General features: G+C 50.0%; 1 protein-coding gene across 1 annotated transcript in view; it reads left to right on the top strand.

Moving 5' to 3' along the window:
• Positions 1–5,885: 5,885 nt before the first annotated feature.
• Positions 5,886–9,363, top strand: part of s1pr2 (sphingosine-1-phosphate receptor 2) — a 43,616-nt gene continuing 40,138 nt past the window's right edge. The window contains exon 1 of the mRNA XM_088603455.1: positions 5,886–7,296. The gene's annotated coding sequence lies outside the window, so the exon portion shown is untranslated. The remainder of the gene's footprint in view (positions 7,297–9,363) is intronic.

The raw sequence follows: 9,363 nt of genomic DNA, 5'->3' as shown, positions 1-9,363 counted from the left end.
ATTGGAGGCCATACATATAGTATGAACTAAAATATGGCCTAGAGGCAAAGGGGAAGCCAGCATCTGCCCTCTGTCATTCAATATGCCCTAGACCAAAACTCTTCTGTAACTCTTCTTTTCCAATAAATTGATGTCCCACATCTGTTGTGAACCTACAGATAGGAATATCTACCTTGTCCGGTGAAGGCTGTGATTTGAACACGAAACCCAAGCTACCGTGTGGTGGTGTGTTTGTGCCTGCTCCTTTTTGAGTCTGGCGTTTTGTCCTGGCTGCCAAAGGCAGTTCATCTTTTCACTCAACACGTAAAAGGATGAAAAAGTACTTCCAAAGCGATCTCTCATGCCCCCAAAACATCCCCAGAATATAAATAAAGCCACTCTAAAATTAAGCCAGTCTCTAAAGCAACAGGACAATCACATAAGTATTTCTAAAGCCGCAGTGCCTCTCTGGTTATTTGCACTGTGCTGTTTTAAGGTCTGTCTTCCTCTCTCATGCTGAGAGGCATTTTTCTACTGTTCTCACACAGGGATAACACACTTGACGGGGCTCCCAGCTACAGGAAAGTGTCCTGCCACAGCTGTTTCAGTTTAAGCTAGCCAGGGTCAGGCCTGCCTAATTGGCTATTTCAGAAACAGAGGCTCAGCTCCGAGAAGAACTTCTTGTTTTCCTTCGCCCCAGATAGAAAAAAACATGCATATACTGTATATGCATACAGATGTACATACATTATTACAGAACATATATAGCATAACTCTGTCTGTGAAATATGATCCAATATACTGTATACAGCTGGACCAATCTATAAAGCATTTTTTGTTGGCTCTCTCTCTTCTTTGGTTGACTGATCTACAGGTTCAGCTTAGCTAGAAGCAGCTGTGAGACATGCCAGGAACTGTCTCAGCACGGGCACGTGTTGGCAGAGGTCCAAACAGAGGCTGATCTCTTCACAGGAAAGGAAGAGACAGAGTCAGACAGGAACTTCTGGGGACCATGTGACTGAGGGATTCAGTGGCAGACCTAATGGTGAGCATACTAGGCCACAGTGTCTTCATAGAAAATAACACAGCGACTGGCGCACACAGGAAGGTCATGCTGTGTTGTAGTGCAAAGAGTCACAGCACAGGATTCTCCCTGAGACCCTGCGTGTCTTTATTTCTGACCTGTGACTGCTCTGTCTGGTCCAGCCTGTGTTCATGAGTGGCAGCGCTGCCTGTTTCTGTCCAGCCCACAGCGGGTCATCATCCCAGGAATACACAGAGGACCCAAGTGGGAGAGGAGGAGGCACTTCTTTACACAGAGGGTTGTGGGAGTCTGGTGCAAGCTACCCAGCCATGTTGTAGAAGCCTGTATCCTGGTTTCTTTCAAGAAACAGCTCAATGAGATCCTCAGATCAATTAATTACTCAACTACCGACCGGGCTAGATTTGCAGTCTTTCATGTGCGCCTACATTCTTCTCTGTTCATGCAGGTTGTGAAAAAGAAGAAACAACTAGGTAACCCCCCCCCTCCCCCGACGACGTCCTCATCCTCCATGTCCAATCTCACTGGTCAAAAAACGTCCCACTTGCCCCGAATTCTGAACTGCGGGTGAGTTACACTGGGCCCTGCAGAAGTCAATCCAAGCGATTAACTGCGAGAGCCACGCCGCGTGGGGATTCTGGGGGAGGTTAAATGGTTTTCTGACTGAGGTGAAACTTCGTGACCTGGACTGGATCAGAGGGCATTCATCCGCCGTCGAGCCTCGGCATTCCAGGTGGGGTAGAAGATGCGACGAGGGGAGATGTCTGCGTTCATCTGAACGTCAAGTAATTGAACCACATCAAACACAACTACTGCGACAGGCATAAAATCCACATTTCCTCTTCTTGTCAAAAAGTTTTCAAACGTTGCCCGTGTACCACTTTGAATTACCAGAAATAACCACAGTGTGAGATTCGCAGTTTTTGCTATGAGTGTTTTAGGTTGCCAGAGCTCACAGAATGTGTGTGAACTCTCAACACCCTACCCTGTTACTCACCCGATCGAATGGAATTACCAGTAGAAATTCCTCGACCAGTTGTGAGTTCTAGGTAATATCATATGCATTTTCTGGTGTTCACCCCATTGATTTTGTTATTCATGGTTCAATGGATCTATTACATTTCTTTTGTAGGGAATGGGGGCTGAAGCTACCAATGACTCTGACCTGATTCAAGGTACATCTGTCTGCCTCCCGAAAGCAGCTTCTTCCCAGTGAGGGTCACAGCGCCCCAGCAGGCTATCCCATAAACACGGGACAGAGAGCGGACTGCACCCTGAACGGGCCAAGTGAATCACAAGGCAAACACACACACGTGGAAACATTTCTAGACGCCAATCGACCTCACCAGATCAGAAAATGTAGCTGACGTTTTTATCTGAAGAAACTTTCGGCGAATAGGTAGCAGGTAAATTAGGCATCAACAAACGCTGTGACACTGGTCCTCAGGACAGGGCACGAAAAGGCTGGGTATCTTTCTCGGGATGACACACAGTCAGTCAATGCCAGACCAGAGGCTTTAAAGTAGAAACTGGCAGTGGCGAGCCCAACTCCTTAAATACTGATCTGATGATTTGAAGAGATCAATAAAACCTGACGGACTGGGTGCCGCCCTGCATCTCCTTCGCCTCGCTCTGTCAGGAGCACCTGAAGTCGCCGGGACTGGAAGACTGGTGTCCTCGAGCAGGGTGGCAAGTCTGTCCCCTTGTCCACGGAGCTGTCCTTGGCACAGCTGGCACACATGTGGCGTGCATTTGTGACGCACGCTGCCAGGCTTTTGATGCGCCCGTGAGAAAGTGGAAAGCCACTGGCAGAGCGCTTAAGGCGCTGAGGCTGTGGTCACAGGAGGGTCAGCCTTGGCACAGTCGAGGATCAGTTTCTTACAATGTGGCTCTGCAGAGGTAAACTACACAGTTCTACTGCCCCTAGCCACACGTCCAGGGCTGGACACCCATCCATCCATTTTCCAGCTGCATCATCCAACTCAGTGTCCCGGTGGGAGCCAGAGCCAATCCAATTTTCCAAAAAGCCAACTATCCTACTAGAAACCAGAGCACCTGGAGGAAACCACATGAACATGGGGAGACCATGCAAACTCCACACATACAGCACTCCAGGGCAGGAATCGAACCCAGGGCCCCAACCCTGCCCGGTGGTAAAGTTCATTACTGCACCGCCATGCAGCTCCAGTCCGGGTCTGAACATAACATAACAAAAAGTTTACAAATGACGTAAACGAGGAAATTGTTCATCTCATTTTGTTCGTTTTGTAAGGAGTAATGAATTGATCCAAGGATTTCATCCCGCTGTTGCTTGAAAGAAAATAGGGTATGAGTTTCAGCTGCATGGCTAGGAAGCTCATTCCACACTGCTCCCGCCACCCTTTGTGTAAAGGAGTGCCTCCTGTTTTTGGCTTTAAATGCACTTCAACGTTTTTCACCAGTGTTCTCTGGTTTGGGTTTCAGCACTAAAATTAGCATTACCTCGCCCCAGTCAAGCCCACAACAAGGGCACGTGAGAGGGGAGAGCATCGACCCCCCCTTCCCCATACTGTGACATCATGATATTGTTTCCCACGACAACCCCGCCCCCTCAAACAGGTCTTAAACAAAGGGCATCACCATGGCAACGACCAGGCGCCGCAGAACGAGAGTGAGCGCGTTCTAGTTTTTTTTGTATCCTGTAAGTCAATTTCGGGGTGAAGCCACAATTAACTTCGGAGTGTCAAATCTGAGCCCCGAAAGGCAAGCCAGTACTAGAACCGGTCTGTACAGCAGCCAGATTTTCTTTCCATACCTCCCCTGCCAGGAAACTTAAGAAATCCTGCAAAAAATAGAGTGTTAATCAAGGAACACTGCTTTCATTAACAACCTGTCAAACAAAGTCATTTCCATTTAGCTGCACAGGTTAGGTTACTGTGTAAACTCAACAGACAGCCAACTGAAAATCACATTTTTAAACTTGTGATCATTCTGACGCACAAATTCCAACCGCTGTGCTCCGCACACAAAGTAGATTTTCCTTATTTAGGAGAATGTATCTCCAGTTTGTGAATTTTCAACATTGGTTCGTCTGATTTAATCCTCTGTTTGTTTATGGGGGCTGCGATTAAGATGTGGGTAGGTCCGCAGGAGGATTTGTTTGGTAGTCCACATGAGAAGAAATATTTCACCCGCCATGTCAGAGCCACTCACAAATCCCTCTGCATTCAGAGGTGATGAATGGCACAGCACGCATTCCATTGCCCAGCTAACAGAAAGGGGGGAAAAAAACGTGTTTTTTGAGAAACGTCGTTTTTAAAATACCACTGAGCGTCCTGGGCTTTGCGCCCAAACATCTGTTTAAAGAATCCGGCCCTATATGTGTATACATGCTACCTTTCCCAGATGTGGAGGCCCGGTGAGGGCCAGCAGAGTTCTCACAGACAGCGGAATGTCTGTGGTGGCCCACAGCAGGAAGTGAGGTTCTGTCACTTGACCTCTGTGTGCGACTCCCAAGTCCTGCCCCAGCTGTGCAAGGAACAGTACTGAGATCTGGCTGGAAAAAAAAAGGACAAAAAAAATCAGGCAGGGGACATTCAGAACACAAACAGAGGGCTCTTGGTGTCTGACATCCACCCTGTCCAGCCCAGTCCCCCCAGCCCCACACACACTGCCTTCACACTCAGCATCTGAGATTCTCATTAACCCTAACACAGGGGCATTGTGGGATTGGCAGCACTGTTTAACTATAGGGGCAAAACCCATACACCTCCACTGGGTACTCTGGGATAGAGTCGGGAGGGTGAACGCGCTCACTGTGAATATGTCATCCCTCTCTTCTAGAAAACGCTGCAGGCCGGACTTGGTTTCAGGCCATAAGGGGCAAAGCGGTGGCTCTGTGGCTCTGTGGCTAATGATCTGCACCTGTGGTTAGAAGGTTGCAGGTTCAAATCCCCCAGCCAGCAGAGGAATCCTACTTCGTTAGGCCCCTGACCAAGGCCCTTAACCCCAACTGTTCCAGGGGCGCGGTATAAATGGCTGACCCTGCGCTCTGACCCCAAGCTTCTCTCCCTGTCTGTATGTCTCATGGAGAGCAAGTCGAGGTATGTGAAAAGATAAGTTCCTAATACAAGAAATTGTATAGGCCTAATAAAGTGATCTTATTTTATAATGCAGTGATCAGAGAAGGCCACAGGCCAAATAAATCACTGGCTCCTCTCGATAAATAAATCACTACAAATAAATCACTGGCTCCTGTAGTAAACTTCACTGGCAGCACACCGGGGTGAAATCAGAGTGAGGTGTAACCACGGTAAAACCCTGGTAAAACACAGCAAGCATCCGACACATTCGCACCTTCTGGGAAAACATGGCAATGCACAGCACGTGTAAAACGCATGGTATGGGCAACACCAGCTACTACTGCGAACACGGCTGGCAGATTTGCTGTGGTTAGCAGTCCTCAGCGCTATTTGCTCTTTGCGGAGAGGGGGGGTTGAGGGGTATTTGTGGAAGGGGTGCCGCGTGGTTCAGTTTCGCTTGTACCGCTTAATTGAGAAACACGTCGCTTTGCCCAAATGGTATGTGTGGTTTGACCTAAACTAAACAGAATAAAAAACGCTTGGAAAAAACGCTACCACCGCTGTAACTGCCGGTGTGTGCACATATAATTAATCATTCTATTAATGATTCCTGTGACAATGAGGTCATCGCGACATACGTCTCGTGGCTATTCGCAGGCAGATGTGACAGTGGGGGGGGGGGGGGCGATGACGTCACCTGCATGCAACGCGAAACGGGCTCCGCTGCAAGACAATCGGCGGGGTCTCGTCACGTCACAACAAAGCGGGGTCACGTTCCGCAATGTGGGAATGCGGGGTGTGTGTGTGTGTGTGTGGGGGGGGGTTAAGTAAAAATAAACAAAAATAAATCGAGAACTGGACAATTTATCTGGAGACCTTTTAAAGGTGAAGCAGGCAACGTCTCAATTCTCAGATAAAAAGAAAAGCACGAACGCGCGCGAACAGCTATAAGCAGTATTTTGGTTGACGTAAACAGGGCAACTTTGTTTTCAAAAAAGAGTAAGGGCAGCGGTTAACCAGCAGGCAGAACTAAAGTCTGTGCTAATTCCCCCGAATGTGTCTGAAACGCGGGCACCCTGTGACAAACCTTTCTACAGAGGGAATAACCTACTTTCTAGACTTCCCGGCGAGTAGCCCTGCTGGTAACTGCTCCTGCAGGGTCCCGTTCAATCATTAACTCGCTATCTCTGCCCCACAGAACAACGGGTCATTCATTGCTGTGCGTTGACGTGTTGTACTTTCAGCAGTTGTTTCAGTAAATTCAAAGAGTCTCCTCCCGCTTAATGAAAAAAAAAACAATCCCAAGAGATTTCTCTTGTCTTATGCCCGCCGCTGCCACGCCGGAGTGAAAGGTTTTCCGAGAGGTGCGAGACTGGCCACGCCGTCCACGTCTCGGTCTCCGACAGAGACAGCGACGAAAAGGTGAAAAAAGAGAGAGGGAGAGAGGGGGGAGAAACATCTGGATTTCATTTCGGAGTCAGAAGACAGGAGAGAGGGGGGAAAACAAATCTGCGATTACAAAAAGGAGTATTTTTCTGCGCTGAAACACTTTTTCATTGGGTCTCTAAACAAAGAAGGAGTGGAGAGCTCTCCCCACCCTCGCTGTTTCTAAACCAAGCTGATTGGGAAAAAAAAATAATATTCCGTAGTGGGACTTTGCGTTCACTGCGGAGGGCTGCTCTGTGTGTGTGTGTCACCGTGTGAAGCGCGCCTCCCAGCTTCCAAAGCTTCAGAGACAACTAGTGTTCCCTTTGCGAAGGAGCGCAAGTCGGGCGGACACGGGATTTGTACGGCAGGCCAAGAGCGGCACGGAAGACGTCCCGTCGCCTCGCAGTTTTATCCGCCGGTGGCTGCTGTCCACGGCGCTGTCTTGCCGCGTGCTTTTGCCCACGGAGGCGGCGCGCTGCGGAAGGGCCCCCTCAATGCCAGCGCCGCGCGGCTCCGCTCCCTCGCAGCCGGTTTGCGATCCTGCGTGGATTCCGTGGAAAGCGGGGAAGAAGAAACAGCGGCGTCCACAGCTGGCCAGGTTTTGAGAAGAAAAGAAAAAGAAAGAAGAAATCCTGACACTCCGGGAGGCAGCTTTCCACGGGTGGGGGACTTTCAAAACCAAACGGAATTAAGGAGCATGGTTTCAGAATAACCCAAGATACAGCAAGACTCCGCTGGACTCGTACGCAACCTCAGAGCGTTACTGCTTCGGACACGGTATATGGGGTAGGTCTGCAACATCGGTGATGATAATAATACTATAATGAGAATAATCGGAGGTGTCTTGAGTTGTTATTTTGTAGTAACCATACAACACAGTAGGTTTTGGAACCGCAGACTCACGCTACTGCTACATTTTACGGTGTGAAATATATCTTTTTTCTCACACGTCTGGAGGGGCAAACGTCATAAGACACATTCGCTTGAAGTACAGCACCACAGTTTCTAAACGTGTCCGTGTTGATCTGCGTAAAGCTGACCTCAAAGCCCTTGCTGACCGTGAAGTCAGCTAGCAACTTCGAAGTTCCTGTTTTCGGAGCAGATCCCTGCGCTCAGGTGAGGGGCGTGTGGTGAGTTTTTCTAACAACTGCAGACCCGTGCAGGGCAGACGGGCTCGCTCTCTGTGCTGTGAGCGAGCAGCACGGGGCACGAATAACCGATGTGGGCACGTGTGGTGAATGTAATTAGAACTTGCAAATAAAAAAAAATCGCTTCTTTCGTCTTTCCAAGTACACCCGTCGGTCGTCACGGCGCTGCTCCTCGCCGATAATTGTTTCCTATCAGCGAGATATTAACTTATGGATGTTGGAAAGTTGAAGAGAGCACACACCAGTCTTTCTGCGGGGGTGGGGCGACATGTCTTCGCATGCTTGCCGCTCCGATCATTAGTCGCTGAGTGATTTATTAACCTCCCCGAGACCCCGGCGTGTTTTGCGCCGGACCTAATCACGTCCCCCCTGTGCCCTTTCGGGTGAAGGGAGCGGAAGCGATCGGGGGGTAAAACTGGCCCTTTTTTCCGGACAGAAGGCGTTGTTGGGTTTTTTTTTTGAACAACCAGACAAAGGCGTCCGCTGCCGGTGCTGCGGGGGCTCTGTGGGCACCGTGAGCGCGGCACGGAATCGGGAACTGTGTGCCGGTTGTTAGCGGACGCCGGGGTCTCGGAGTAGGCTTCAGACGGGGAAAACTTTCGGTGATACTTTCTCGTCCGCTTTCCACTGCCAGCCACTAAGTTGTTGCATCGCAGTCTGCGCATTGAAAAAAGAGCCACGCGTTTAAAAAAACAAAACAAAACAACCCATTCAACAGTACTAACGCCAGACGTGTCTTTAAAACCAAGGGTTTCACGGGTAGTGTGCTGTCACGCCGTAGGTCCTACCTAATCCTGATACATGAAGGGCAGATGGTCGACATACCGGAAAGTGGTAGTTCATTTAGCACGAGCACAGGGAGGGCAGCGGTCATTTAGGGGGTAATATCAGAAGTGCGGGGACTGAAGGAGAGGTCAGTGCTTGTCAGCTGACCCTGGTCTGGCAAATGTCATGCACTCGAAAGGGGGAAGCCGTGTGGCTGGGAGAGAAGACGGAAAGAAGGCGAAATGAAAGCCACCCCTTCCAAGCACCTTTGTCCGCGGGGTGTCGACTGAGATTTGTCCAACGCGAGATGGGAATGGTGCACAAAAGCAAGCGTTTGAAATAGACAACGGAGGGGAGCTGCTGCTCTTCAGGTGTGACGACCGAATGTGTTCACGCGCAGTGTTCAGAGCCACATGCTCGTCCGCGCGTCGTTTACGGGGCTCTGAGTTTTGCCGCCGCTTGGTCCGGTATCAGGGCTCTGTGGAGCGCAGGCAGGCGGAATTGAGGGTTGGGGGGGTAGGGCGACGTTTGGGTGAGGAGAGGGCGACAATCTGTGTGTTTTGGGGTCCTGCCGTCACCGATTCCATTCCTGAAAAAAAACACCGACCCTCTCTCGTCAAGTCCCGGACCCACGACTTTGCGCATTTCAAAGCATGTTTCTTAACTGTGTTGTTCTACTCATTTGCCCTGCTCGATTTCTACAGATGGCACCTGCGCCTTGCCGTTTCCTATCTGACCGGGTGTGGGGATTACGTTGGATGTGACACTGTGATCCATCCCCGCCCCCCCCCCCGCGAGTTCAGCACCCGCGGACCAAAATCCTTTTACCTTTCCCCATGTGTTTATTGTGGTCGTGTCCCTGAGCCCGTAGTCTGGCCTTTCACTGTGGGATAAGGTTACGTGTGAGAGAGTCCTGTTGTGTTTACGGCCCCCTTTGTCC

This window comes from Lepisosteus platostomus, chromosome 13 (genome assembly GCF_059453375.1).
Source record: "Lepisosteus platostomus isolate fLepPlt1 chromosome 13, fLepPlt1.hap1, whole genome shotgun sequence".
Classification (NCBI taxonomy): Eukaryota; Metazoa; Chordata; class Actinopteri; order Semionotiformes; family Lepisosteidae; genus Lepisosteus; species Lepisosteus platostomus.
The sequence above is the reverse complement of the archived record's forward strand: the minus strand, read 5'-3'. Positions and strand labels throughout refer to the sequence as shown.